Source organism: Bubalus kerabau, chromosome 13 (assembly GCF_029407905.1).
Source record: "Bubalus kerabau isolate K-KA32 ecotype Philippines breed swamp buffalo chromosome 13, PCC_UOA_SB_1v2, whole genome shotgun sequence".
NCBI classification, from domain to species: domain Eukaryota; kingdom Metazoa; phylum Chordata; class Mammalia; order Artiodactyla; family Bovidae; genus Bubalus; species Bubalus kerabau.
In genome coordinates, this window is record NC_073636.1 from 13,771,758 (window position 1) to 13,786,653 (window position 14,896).

General features: G+C 40.5%; 1 long non-coding RNA gene across 2 annotated transcripts in view; it reads left to right on the top strand.

Moving 5' to 3' along the window:
* Positions 1 to 4,362, top strand: part of LOC129625348 (uncharacterized) — a 61,064-nt gene extending 56,702 nt beyond the window's left edge. For both annotated transcript variants that reach the window (XR_008701362.1, XR_008701360.1), the window contains one exon: positions 3,841 to 4,362. This is a non-coding gene — a long non-coding RNA (uncharacterized LOC129625348). The remainder of the gene's footprint in view (positions 1 to 3,840) is intronic.
* Positions 4,363 to 14,896: the final 10,534 nt, after the last annotated feature.

A 14,896-nucleotide genomic window follows, 5' to 3' on the forward strand; every position in this document is an offset into this window, starting at 1 on the left:
CATGGCACAGCACAGCACAGTACAGATTTGAATCTCTACAGGTTCAAAGTAGGTAAAAGGATAGTTGAAATTAACCTACCTGATGATACAGAATAGAAAAAATTACTAAATGAGTTAATTTTCTATCAGTTAAAGAAAAGGGAATTGTTGAATAGATCTCATGAAATAATCGGAGAAGGCAATGGCACCCCACTCCAGTACTCTTGCCTGGAAAATCCCAGGAACGGTGGAGCCTGGTGGGCTGCTGTCTATGGGGTCTCATAGAGTCGGACACTGCTGCAGTGATTTAGCAGCAGCAGCAGCATGAAATAATATAATGCAATTAAATAGTACCTAACTAAATGCTCCGGAGAAGGCAATGGCACCCCACTCCAGTACTCTTGCCTGGAAAATCCCATGGATGGAGGAGCCTGGTGGGCTACAGTCCATGGGGTCACTAAGAGTCGGACACAACTGAGCAACTTCTCTTTCACTTTTCACTCTCATGCATTGGACAAGGAAATGGCGACCCACTCCAGTGTTCTTGCCTGGAGAATCTCAGGGACGGGGGATCCTGATGGGCTGCCATCTATGGGGTCACACAGAGTCAGACACGACTGAAGTGACTTAGCAGCAGCAACAGCAACTAAATGCTCTGTGAATGTTGGCTGTTATTATATTTGTTGTATTTATGTTGTTGTTTAGCTGCTAAGTTGTGTCAGACTCTTGTGATCCCATGGACTGTACCCTGCCAGGCTCCTCTGTTCATAGGGTTTCCCAGGCAAGAATACTAGAGTGTGTTGCCATTTCCTTCTCTAGGGGATCTTCCCTACCCAGGGATCAAACCCACATCTCCTGCATTGTACGTGGATTTTTTGCCACCGAGTCACCTGGGAAGCCCATACTTATATTCATATGTTTATATAAATATATATGTATATATATGTTTATAAAAATATTTTTATTTATATTTTAATTCTGTGTAATAATATGTATTTATTTTATATATTGCTTTTGTGTATATATTAATATCATATTTGTATTAAAAATATGCTAGAAAACATATATCAATGACATTATTTAGGGAACTAGTGTCAAAGTCTGTATGGATGAAAATATGATAACTTGAGTATTATCATCAAATATAGCTATCTCCTCCTTAACTCTTCCTTGTGCCTGAAGAAAGTTCTAGTGGACAGTGTTGTTTTAACCATTGAGAGTAAAGATGTCAGAGATGTTCCGTAGAACATAGCTGGGATTCCTGATAGATACAGAGGGAATTACGCCACCTACTGAAGTTCTTCAAAATTTATCTGTTCATCATGAGAACTTAATGATCATAATAAACTTAATAAGATGTAACACTTCATAATCATTAATTAGTTAATCTGCAAGACATCTTTGTGAAGTAGAAAAGGGTCATTACCCTATTAGGATTACTCACAGGATTGACCAAGAATGCAGGGGAGACTCAAGTCATGAATCCCTAACATCAACGGTTCCACTTTCCTTGAGTGACTCAGGAGAAAGTTTGCCTGGCCGTAAAGATTGGAATACAGTGTTTTTGAGGAAGTCCTCAAGCACCTTATTCCATCTACACTCTCTGCTTCTGTCAGCCTTAGGGCCACTGATCTAAGTTCACACCTGGTCAATTCTTATCAAGAGAAACAGAACACCCTAGGAGGGAAGGCTTTCCTTTATGTTGCTTGCATGGATGATCCTACACATTATGGGAGTCTTCAGTGGGTTTTGCATATGTTCTCCTAGCTTTATGGAGGAAATAGACATCCTACTTCTCTCTTTTGAAGGTAAAAGGAATTGGCTCACTCTCCAAATTGCTCAATATTTTGCCCAAATTCATGATCATAAGACAAGTTTACTCCAGATTGCTTTATGTTGTGTTTTAGATATATTCTCCCCTAATAAGTCTCATTTAGAGATCTTAAAATCCTCATCCTCGTTCCTTCTGTCTTTATTTTTGTTCTTATGCGTGCCTGCCTGCGTGCTCAGTTGCTTCAGTCATGTCTGACTCTTTGCAACTCTATGGACTGCAGCCCGCCAGGCTCCTCTGTGCATGGGATTCTCCAGGCAAGAATACTAGAGTGGGTTGCCATGCCCTTCTCCAGGGGATCTTCCCAACCCAGAGATGGAAACCTGCATCTCCTCAATCTCCTACATTGGCAGGAGGATTCTTACCAACTAGCACCACTTGGGAAGCCCTTATGTCTTTATATGTTGTATTAAGCATAAGGGGAAAAACTTGATCCACAGCCTTAGTGCATGGAGGTTGATCTCACTGGGTAAAATTTACTTTATAACAGCTGCCCAGACACAAACTCTGTTTTCTCTGAATTGCTGTTAAGTCCAACCTGTAAAGTAGTTTTTCAACATGTACCAAAATCAAAGCAGAGACATTCAGGCACAGAATGTATTCAGTAAAGTTTAGAATACCCACCTTTTTCTTTATTTAGCTTTTTGTCAATTATTTATTTACTTGATAAACATACATTGAAAGACTTCATACCAGGATATGTACCCAATATGAAAAAAATCATATAATGCCTTCAGTTTATAAACAGTTTCATGTGGGTAATCCATTCATTGGCTTTCCAGGCAGCTCAGTGGTAAAAAATCTACCTGCCAATGCAGGAGATGCAGGTTTGATCCCTGGGTCAGAAGATCCCCTGGAGGAGGAAACGGCAACCCACTCCAGTATTCTTGCCTGGAACATTCCATGGACAGGGGATCCTGGCGTGCTTTAGTTCATGGGGTCACAAAGAGCTGGACATAACTGAGTGACTGAGCACGCACAGCTCAGTCCATCGCTTAAGATGGCTAGAGCAGACTATCGGTTAAGAAAAGTGATTGAAGGTTCACTGTAGTCTAAATTCAAATCTCCACGTTGCTACATATCAGATCTGTGGAATTGGAGAAATTTGTTTTGTTTCCCTGTGCTTGAGTCATCTGTTAAATGGAAAATAAAATCTCTCTGCCATGTTGTTATTAGGAGGATCAAATAAAATAATAGCTGTAAAGCAGTCAGGGCTTCCCTGATAGCTCAGTGGAAAAGAAGCTCCCTGCCAATGCAGGAGACCTGGGTTCAATCCCTGGGTCAGGAAGATCCCCTGGAGAAGGAAATGACAACCTCCTCCAGTATTCCTGCCTGGGAAATCCCACTGACAGAGGAACCTGGCAGGTTACCATCCATGGGGTCATAAAGAGTCGAACATGACTTAGCAACTAAACAACAGGAAAAGCAGTTAATGTATTATTAACATTTGAAACGCTGTAGATTAATAAAGGCTAGCTAGTTTTATTTTTAAAATTTAGGGATTCCTTTTAGACTAGAATTTACTTAGAAACAAATCTTTTAACCTGACTTGGTACATCTTTGAGCCAGGAATTTCAAGCTCCCTTTATATCTGTGATGCATTGAACAAAATTGCCTGAAAGTGTCTCTGGGTGTTTGTTCTAAATTAACTAGATAGTTACCTAAGACCAGGAGATGTCCCCACTCCTCATGGCAGAGACTGCTCCCAAACTCAGCTTCCTACCAGACCTGAGGTATCTCCCAAAGTACACATACCCCAAATCCCATTTGCCATCTGGACTTCAGGTGCCGGGCAGCTAGCAACACCAAAGGAGTCCAGTGAATGGCTGGTACTTCATTTCAAGTCGCCTGTGTATTGTTCCACGGACAGGCTGCCTTCTCACTTTTGCCCTATGAAAGGCTTAAGTGACAGGAAGCAATAGCCCTCTAGTGGAACACAAACCCACTTGCCAGGAGCAGAAGCTCTCTGGACCAGACATTCCTCTCTGTGGGATAATGGCAGTTGACCCACACCTTCTCTTCTCTTGCAGATCCAGTCTCACAGGTTTTCTTTGCCCAGTAAAGCCCATGTTGTATAGATCGTCTTGAACCCAGCACCCCACGGGTGGTGGCCCAGAAGAAACTCACTGGACACAATACCTCCATGCTTCGTTTCTTAAAGGATTCCTTTTCAGTTTGCTAAGATTCCCAGTGGGAATGCTAACACAATTGGCAGCAATCCTGGGTCCTCTGCATTCTGGAATTTACCGTTAGAACATTTCCTTCCGTCCTTCCTGGTATTAAAAAGAAAAAAAGCAAACCGGTTACTATTTTCATCCAATCAACTTCAGTGAAATAAAAAGGATTTTTCTTTACAAAAAGTTTATGGATTCATAGATGGCAGACATCCTTGATTAAAAGAATGCAAATAATTTAGAAGATTTAAAAACACAGTCTTTTTAGTTCTGTTACTCCTGTATTAGTGCGATAATTTGCTTTTGCTTTCTACTCTCATGGGTAAAATAAACAATGTGATTCTAATCATGTTCACTATTTAGTTTAGAGATATAAATAATCAAAGCTATGGTAACATATTTTTCTTGTGTTATAAAATTTTTTTTAAATCCCTGTAGCTTGATGAAATATGTGTATCATGTGTCTACTACATGCATACATGTATGTAGTATTTATTAGGCTGATAAGAGAAATATTATGGCACAATGTAAAAAATAATTTTCATTTCTTTGACACAGGTTGGACTGAAGTTTTTCTTTTTTGCCTTCATTGGTAGCTTTTATGTAATCTTTTGTGAATTTCTTCTTACTATTATTGAAATAGCAGGTATTATCCGAACATATTTTTCAATTTGAAAATTCTTTTTATATTGACAGTTTAAATCAATATCTTCAGATATTTTATCATCTGGTCATTTCTCCACTTGTTTTGTTTATATTTTAAAATTCAAGCACATAAGAATTTTACGTTTTTGTGTGAAAGAGTGTCAGACTCTTTGCGACCCCATAGACTGTAGTCCACCAGGTTCCTCTGTCCATGGGGTTTTCCAGACAAGAATACTGGAGTGGCTAGCCATTCCCTGGATTTTTGTATAATTCAGCCTTTTTTATTTTTTTTAAAGCGTTTCTGTTTTGTTTAGATTTTTTGTTCATCCTTCCCTAATCCAAGATTACATAAATATTTATCTATATTTCTTAGTTTTTAAACAAATTGTCTACTTTACATTTAACTAATTTATGCTATCTGGAATAAACTTTGCTTTAAAATGTAATATAAAGATCTATTTTCTCCCCACTTATTCAGGCATTCTTCCCATAGTAATTTGTTGAATAATCTTTTTGTAAATGTTTTATGTTTGTGTAACCCCCTCCCAACTTCATTCTGCTCAGAAGTCTCCTTTCCAGGGAAGTCTCCTGAATTCCCCTCATTATGATTTTCATCCTTTAGGTCTGCTTTCTTCTATGTCACACTTTTCATTACTCAATATTATACTTGACTTTTTGGTACGTTAATCTGAGTTATTGTCTCACTCATGAGAATGTAAGTTCCATGAAGGCAGGAACTTTTATGTCCATTCATGATTGTATCTCAATGCTTTAAAAATGTCCTTCTTATAAAAAAAAAAAACACTTCCTATATTGTTATCAAATAAAGGGATACTTGGATACAATGCAGATTTTCTGCCTTTCATGTTATCTGACTTTGTAAATACTTTCTCCTTGTACTTTAGCTTTCTTTACACAATGGATCTTTTAAGATGGAATGCTGCTGCTGCTGCTGCTGCTGCTAAGTCTCTTCAGTCATGTCCAACTCTGTGCGACCCCATAGATGGCAGCCCACCAGGCTCCCCCGTCCCTGGGATTCTCTAGGCAAGAACACTGGAGTGGGTTACCATTTCCTTCTCCAATGCATGAAAGTGAAAAGTGAAAGGGAAGTCGCTCAGTCGTGTCCGACTCTTAGCGACCCCATGAACTGTAGCCCACCAGGCTCCTCCATCCATGGGATTTTCCAGGCAAGAGTACTGGAGTGGGGTGCCATTGCCTTCTCCATTTAAGATGGGATAAATGAAAATGTTCTGTTTGTGCCTCTTCAGAGTAACTGAGTTCAATTGTTTGCTCTGAATGTCTCAATTTTTTTACGTGATAGAAGCTCTGAAAAGGTTATACATCTCATTAAATTGACTCGGTGTTCTTTTTCTAGAGATTGGTAAAGGAAATGTTATTAACTTTATGATTTCTGACGCTCTTAAGAAAACAAAAACAGAAAACATGATTTTTCTGTAAAGGGAAGTTTAGCTTATTCCATCTGAATTTTTTTTAACTCCACATAATGTAGTTTTATCCTGAGATATTTAGTTTTAATTTTACTTTCCATGGAAGCTATCTGCCCTTAGAAACAGTTTGGCAGCTCATGGCATTTATTTCCCCCCTGCCAGTTCTCAGTCCTGTAAAATCATGATAGAGGAAGAGAAGGAAATTGGTTGATGGTCTCTGCGATGTTAACTGATTGCTGAGCACAGACTGTAATCTCTCCTGAGTTTCCTATATGCTTTCAGGGAGTGTTCGCTGAGCTGTAAGGAGTTTGCAGTTGGAATTCCGCTGCACTGGTGTCTCCAGCTAATTGGCTTTATATTATCACAACTGGAGGCCACTCAGGAAAGGGTGGAGCACACCAAGAACTGTGTGTAATTTATTAGCGTAAGGTCTGAGTGCCAAATACACAGGCCTCTCAATTCTCTCCCAGATTAGTTGACGATTGAAGCTCTAATTCATCCTACTAATTAATGGATTTAGCTTAATTGTCACAAGTTTAAATTTTGTGCAGGAGCCCAGAGACCTGAGAGTACTGTATGTGCCATAAATCAGTGGTGCACATAAGTCAACGCAGTTTTTGAGCTGCTTGTCTTCCCATGATGGCAAACCACCTGGCCGTTGTCTCAAAAAAAAAAAAAAAAAAAAAAAAGCAGACGGTGTCATCTTTATTCCCTCCCAGAAAAGATCCTTTTATTCCTTACCAGGAAAGAGAAGGTGGTTGAATCACAGGGCGCATCTGTGCACACCCCAGATCATTTCTTCTGCTTTTCATCTGTTTCAAAAAACGTTTTAACTGTGCTGTGCCAAGCATTGGGCAACGTTCATAAATTTCATCCTACTTCCTCGTTGGCACACAGCCAAGAAAATGGAAACAGGGCTTTCTTGTGGAAAACCGTCCAGCTTGGGGTTTGGGAGCAATAAAGTTTCTTTTCATGTGTGAGGTCTGGGAGTCCTTCAGTGCTTCCTGTTCTGGGGACGCCAATGTTCATCTCCAGTGAGACGTGGCAGATGGAATCTGGCAAAACTATACAGGGAGCCGGGAGTAATCAGGTCTCTGCAAGGTGGGCCGGACCAAGTCCCCGGCTTACGGGGACCATGGCAGGTGGTTCAGAGCTGATGCTCGCTCCTTTGTCCCCTCAGAGAAAACCTATCCCAGCTTCCTTCCGAGGCAAGCTTTGAGGAGGGAGCAGGAAGATATTTGGGAAGTTACTTCTCCTCTTTTGGGCCCCTCCTCCTGTGTCCACGTCATTCTTTTACTTCCAATAATGTAATATATACGGGTTTCCCAGGTGATGCAGTGGTAAAGAATCCACCTGCCCATGTGGGAGACACAGTGTTCCATCTCTGGGTCAGGAAGATCCCCCAGAGAAGGAAATGGTAACCCACTCCAGGATTCTTGCCTGGAGAATCCCACGGACAGAGGAGCCTGGCGGGCTACAGTTCATTGGGCTGAATAGAGTCAGACGTGACTCACCAATCACAGAACGTAATACATACACAGTAGAGGTGGGACACTTTCCCCATCACTCCTAAGTACGATGAAAATCCCCAAGCTGGACAATGTTTTTACTTGAATCCATTGGGTTTACAGGTCACTGGAGGTTATGTTCTGTTGCCATTTGAGGTCATCTGAAAAAGAAAGGGGAAAAAGCATGAAGTAGATGCTTAGTCTAACTTACAGACTGAAGGACAGTGTTTCTCTTCGCTTGCTGGGGGCATGAGAATATGCCTTGCAGTTAGAGAAGGTACCGTCTCAAGACAAAGTAGGAAAAATGATTCCTTTAACCAGACGATTTAATCAAGCAAATATCCTCTTAGCACTGCTGCTGCTGCTAAGTCACTTCAGTCGTGTCTGACTCTGTGCGACCCCATAGACGGTAGCCCACCAGGCTCCCCCGTCCCTGGGATTCTCCAGACAAGAACACTGGAGTGGATTGGCATTTCCTTCTCCAATGCAGGAAGGTGAAAAGTGAAAGTGAAGGCGCTCAGTCGTGTCCGACTCTTAGCGACCCCATGGACTGCAGCCCACCAGGCTCCTCCATCCATGGGATTTTCCAGGCAAGAGTACTGGAGTGGGGTGCCATTGCCTTCTCCGTCTCTTAGCACTAGTGCTAAGTAAATGTTTTGGTGTACAGTTCCATGAGTTTTCACACACACACAGATTATTGTAACTACCATCACAAACAGGATACAGAAGGATTCCAACTTGTCCCAAATCTTCCATCATGCGGACCCTTTGTGGGTAGATTTTTCCCCCCACCCCCCATTGCATCTCTGAATTTGGCAGAGTTCTTTGATACATCTGACACCAGGAACACTAACAACAAAGAAAAAAATTAATACATTAACTTCATCTAAGTTAAAAAGTTTGTTCCTTGAAGATCACAGTGAGGAGTGAAAAACCAAGCCACAGACTGGAAGAAAACACTTGAAAATCACCCATCTGACAAATGTTCAAGGTACTTTGAGCAAGAGGAAATTGAATAAGGCATGATCTTTTTCTATAAGAAACTGTAGTCAAGTGGAGATAGAGATCAGAAGGTAGTAGACTATACATGAAGAAGGATGCAATTCATGCTAAGATATGGGAAGGGAAATTGCTCCAGCTTGGGAAATTAAGGATGGCTCCATTGGGCATGGAAGCTGATGGGAAAGGCTATTCTAGAGGAGGGATACACGGAAGAAAAGCCATAGACGTGAGAAAATGCAGGGCATAAGTAGGAAAAAGCAAGTAGTCCACTCCAGTGTCATTTCTGTGTCAATGATGGCTTGATGAGAATGAATACAGGCCTTCTCAGCTTCTAATATTTTCCAATGAACATCCTTCAACATTTTCCCTTCCTAGGCTATAAGGGTAAAATGTAGCTGTCTTATAAGTAGAAGTTGCTCCCTGAGAGTAGATTCCCTGGTTGTGCTGAAACATAGAAAACTGTGAAGGGTCATTTAAAACCAACTGAACTGTCAGGATGGTCGATTAGAAATACAAATATTACCTGCGCTGTGATAAGCTTAATAAACAAAACAATGAAACCAATTAGAAGGTACTTTTGAGAACATCAGGTTTCGATCGTTACAAAGGCGGAGAAAAAGACTTCAACTGTTTGATCTTTTTTGTCAATAATCTGAATAGTTTTGAAAGGTCCTATATGTCATGGGTCACTTAGACCCTGGTCATTGTTCCTTTGTTGTTAGACAAGCTGCAACGAGACCAGTCTCCCCAAATCATTTTTCCTGTGTACCATCAGACTTAGAAACGAAACATAGGCTCTGTAATCTTTTCTACTGGGCCAGTGTGCAAGCTAAGTCATTTCAGTTGTGTCCAGTCTTTGTGACACTCCTCTATCCATGGCACTTTCTAAGCAAGAACAGTGCAGTGGGTTGCCATGCCCTCCTCCAGGGGATCTTCCCGACTCGGTGATTGAACCCGAATCTCTTGTGTCTCCTGATTGGCAGGCAGATTCTTTACCAGTAGTGCCACCTGGGAAGCCCTTCCACTGGGCAACATTCCTGAAAGAAGGAATCTTTTGCTGTTGGTCAACTGTTGAAATGAGCATAGAATTAGCATTTAAATTATGTTAAACAGTGAAGGAGTATCAGAATATAAACTTATACCACATTCACGCTTACAGGCTTAAAGGCTGCTTTTTAAAATTCTGTTTTGTAGCTTCTTTAATACAAATAAGATAGGATGCATTGGAAAGATCGGATTCTTGTCATTTGTATTCATTTTCCTTCAGATATATTCAATATGAAAGAGATTTTTAAAAAATTTGTGTTCACTTTTTTTGTGTGTATGTTTCTGTGAATTTTAACATGCACATAGTTTCTTGTAATAAACACTGCAAACAAGATACAGAATAGCCTCAAAACCCTCAAAGAATTCCCTCTTTCTGACCCTTTATAGATAAACCCTCCCATGAGTTTGGCAAATAATATCCATAAAGATAAAATTGATAAATAGAAGCTCATCAAAATTTCTAAAATTTGCTCTTCAAAGAACATAATTAAGAGGTTGAAAAGACAAGCGACAGACTGAGAGAAAACATTTGCAAATCACATATCAACAAAGATGTTATATTCAGAAAAAAGAAATCTTGAAACTCAACAGGAAGTGAATAAACAACACAATTAAATAATGAGCAAAACCTTTGAATGAGACTTCACCAAGAAGACAAAGGGTAGGAAGAGAGGCAAATAAAAAGATCAGTAGTCATTAAAGTCCCATAAATTAAAACCATACTGTGAAATCATTATGCACCTATTAGAACAAATAAATAAAAATTGTTGATGATACCAAGTGATGAAAAATGTGGAGGAACTAGAATGCAGAATGGTGCAGTTGCTCTGGAAAATAGGCTGACAGTTTCTTTAAAAAGTCAACATATACATCACATGTGACTCTGCAATCACATTACTTTATTACATTACTTTATCACTTACTGGTGGCTCAGAAGATAAAGAATATGCCTGCAACGCAGGAGACCAGGATTCGATCCCTGTATCAGAAAGATCTGCTGGGGAAGGGAATGGCTGTACTGCAATATGCTTGCCTGGATGATCCCATGGACAGAGGAGCCTGGCAATTATGTTAGTTTAATAATCTAAAAATGTATTTTAAAAAAATCAAAAATGAAAAAAACTGTCCCAAATTGAACATGTCATTTCCTACCTTCAGCTATACCCCCACCCCCGTTTACTCTTTTTTTGACTCTCAGTTAAAGCCATTATCCTCCTCTTAGAGGTCCAGGCTAGACACTTCATACCCATCATTCTGTCCCTTGTATTTATTTATTTTTAACAATCTTTATGTACAATTAAAAGCAGAAAGTAAAGAACTAAAGAGCCTCTTGATAGAAGTGAAAGAGGAGAGTGAAAAAGTTGGCTTAAAGCTCAACATTCAGAAAACGAAGATCATGGCATCCGGTCCCATCACTTCAAGGGAAATAGATGGAGAGACAGTGGGAACAGTGGCTGACTTTATTTTTGGGGGGCTCCCAAATCACTGCAGATGGTGACTGCAGCCATAAAATTAAAAGACGCTTACTCCTTGGAAGGCAAGTTATGACCAACCTAGGCAGCATATTACTTTGCCAACAAAGGTCCGTCTAGTCAAGGCTATGGTTTTTCCAGTAGTCATGTATGGATGTGAGAGTTGGACTATAAAGAAAGCTGAGTACTGAAGAATTGATGCTTTTGAACTGGTGTTGGAGAAGACTCTTGAGAGTCACTTGAACTGCAAGGAGATCCAGCCAGTCCATCCTAAAGGAAATCAGTTCTGAATATTCATTGAAAGGACTGATGTTGAAGCTGAAACTCCAATACTTTGGCCACCTGATGTGAAGAGCTGACTCATTTGAAAAGACCCTGAAGCTGGGAAAGATTGAGGGCAGGAGGAGAAGGGGACGACAGAGGATGAGGTGATTGGATGGCATCACCGACTCAATAGACATGGGTTTGGGTAAACTCGGAGTTGGTGATGGGCAGGGAGGCCTGGCGTGCTGCAGTCCATGGGGTTGCAAAGAGTCAGACACGACTGAGCGACTAAACTGAACTGAACTGAACCTTTGAATAGCTTGAATTCTAATTCTCCATTATCTTTGCAATGAGTAATTATTGAAGAGTTAGTAGAATAGATAAACAATTACTTTTAGAATTGTATAGAACTATAGCAGTGACAGATTTTATTTTCTTGGACTCCAAAATTACTGTGGATGGTGACTGCAGCCATTAAATTAAAAGATGTTTGCTCCTTGGAAGAAAAGGTATGGCAAACCTAGCGAGTGTATTAAAAAATCAGAGACATCATTTTGCCGATAAAGTGTCCTATAGGCAAAGCTGTGGTTTTTCCAGTAGTCATGTGTGGATGCGAGAGTTTGACCATAAAGAAGGCTGAGTGCCAAAAAACTGATACTTTCGAACTGTGGTGCTAGAAAAGACTCTTGAGAGGCCCTTGGACTGCAAGGAGATCAAACCTGATTTCCTGGAAATCAGTCCTGAATATTCATTGGAAATACTGATGCTGAAACTGAAGCTCCAATACTTTGCCCATCTGATGTAAAGAGCTGACTCTTTGGAAAAGACCCTGCTGCTGGGAAAGATTGAGGGCAGGAGGAGACAGGGATGACAGAAGATGAGATAGATGGTTGGATGGCATCACTGACTTGATGGGCGTGAATTTGGGCAAACTCTGGGAGATAGTAGAGGACAGAGGAGCCTGGCATGCTGTAGTCCATGGGGTCACAAGAGTTAGGCATGACTGATCAAGCATACACACACACACACACACACGAATATCTACTGGGTTCCAATCCCTGCTTCACTGCTTACTCTGTGGGTGAACCTGGGCAGATTTCTTAATCGTCTTGAACATCAGTTTCCTTATCTGGAATTTGAGAGTAGCATCATTGTCTTGTACCTAATTTTGCAAGAGTTAAATCATCCTATATCATTAATGTCTATTACAGAGTCTGGATTCAACCAGGCACTTTCATTTGTAAGCACTTGTACTCACATGATTTCCTAGCACATCAATAAGTAAAGCATACACACAAAACCACACACTCATTAAAAGTAGGATTCCAAATTGAAATAGTTGTATCTTCGTATTATTCACTCGCTCTCCAATATGACGACAAACCAATCAACCAGCCTCAGGTGGCTGTAAAATAAGTTTACCATCAGAAATAAGATGCAGAGAAAAATCAATAGCGTTGTGGTCAATATTAATCTCCCATCAATAAAAGCCCATATCTTTCACTGTTTATGGTAATTGTCCCAGTGATCTACTTAAAGTGCTTACAATAGTTAGAGGGTCCTGCTGATAGCATCTTATCCAGGCTCTGAGCAGCAGTGTCAAGGAACACCCAAGGCTGGGGCTGGTTCTCCTGCTGGTTAATTTGACAAGGGGTCCTTGGTTGTCACAGATACCAGACTGTGTTTACTGGTGGGTCTGACGTCCCTCCCTCCTCTCTAGGTAAGGATGGCTGTCCTTTTGAGGCATTCAGGGTTCACTGAAAAAAAAAAATAGGCCTGGGCTCAGCTCACCACTGAAGCCAGTGATGTTAGGAATCTCACTGTATGTACTCTAGGAGGCCTTTGACATTAAATCACTCTGCTGCGGCAAAGGAGACCTGTCTTCTCCATGGAAGTCTATTAATACGCACACATAGAGCTTATTGGCATTGAGGGCCATTGTCCAAATAGCTTAGTTTCACTTCCCAGTAAAAGTCTACTCTTCCCATAGAAATCTTGCTTCCAGCAAGTGACTTGCATTGTTCCCCAAATTAACATCAAGTTTAAGAATTTATAGATTTACTGGCAGTGTGTTAATTTTGGTTCAAGATGCTTTTTTGGAGAATAAAGACATGGCCTATGAAGGGTGATATGCCTGTTCCTAGCTAAACGTTGGCTTCTTTTCTTTTTCTGGAGCCCGCCCTCACGCCCACCTCAAATACCATTATTAGCACTTTGGAGGTCATGGAGGCAAAAATGCTTCCTGAGCTTGGTGCTTCCAGTAATTGTCAAAAAACACACTTACCTCTGAAGCTGAGAACCCATAATTGAACAGTGTTGCCCCAAGTATGGGCTTCCCTGGTGGCTCAGATGGTAAAGACCTGGGTTTGATCCTTGGATAGGGAAGATCCTCTGGAGGAGGGCATGGCAACCCACTCCAGTACTCTTGCCTAGAGAATTTCATGGACAGAGAAGCCTGGCAAGCTGCAGTCCATAGGGTGGTGCAGAGTCGGACACGACTGAAGTGACTAAGCAGTAGCAGCATCTCCAAGTATAACAAACACACACACACACACACACACGTAGTTGTGCAAAACTTTGTCTAATGCAGTTGATAATTTCCAACATTGCCTTTTAGACTGAGCAGAGTAATTCAGAAATTTACAGGATATCTTACTTTATACACTCCTACAGTCTATTTTAGTCAACCGCATCCTTTTTTTAAATATATATTTTAGCCAAACCTTTCCAAGTCGCACATGCTGTTTGAAATCATAATGACAGACATTACTTTGATGTTACTTTTTATCCTTAACTTAGCCATCATTCACAGCTGCTTCTGCTTCGATTGAACAAGGCACTTAAAAAAGGGAAGATATTATATAAATTAAATTTTCATTGCTCTGTAACTTATCAAAAGATTGCACCATTTCTGATTTACAGTTAGGACTGCAAATTAACTTCAAAAGGCAAGAAATAGAAAAGTGGAGGCATAGTCTTTCATGGTCTATTACTGAGAAGGGAGAAGTGATATAATGATAACAAAAAGGTTTCTTCTCTTGAACAATAGAAGAAATAGAAGAAATATCCATTCCTCTTGTACCTGTGTGTTTATATCCATGTATAAACTTTGTCTTTGACAAAGCTCTTAACTCTTTGAACTCTTAACTACAATGCAAACAACTCCCGAAGAGCAATCATTATAGAACTGTGGCCTAAAAGAAATTAGAGGCTGGAGATACACCAAGAAATCAAAAAAAGGCCAGCCTACTGCTTTCAGGCCGATGTAGTATTAACAGAACCATTTCTAGATGTGACACATACCAGGGAGTTTATCTGCCCAACTTACACCTGATTAGTGGTAAAGCATACCTGGAACCAAGTCATCTCATTCATCTGAGTTCAGTGTTTGTCCCATCCTATACAGGACTTAATTCTGTAATATCAGTGCAAGAGAGGCTCACTGGGCAATAGTTGAGTTGGTACCCCCGGATTCTGATACCTTCTGGATTCCCGGTTTATCTGATGTTTATTTCTGTGCTACAGA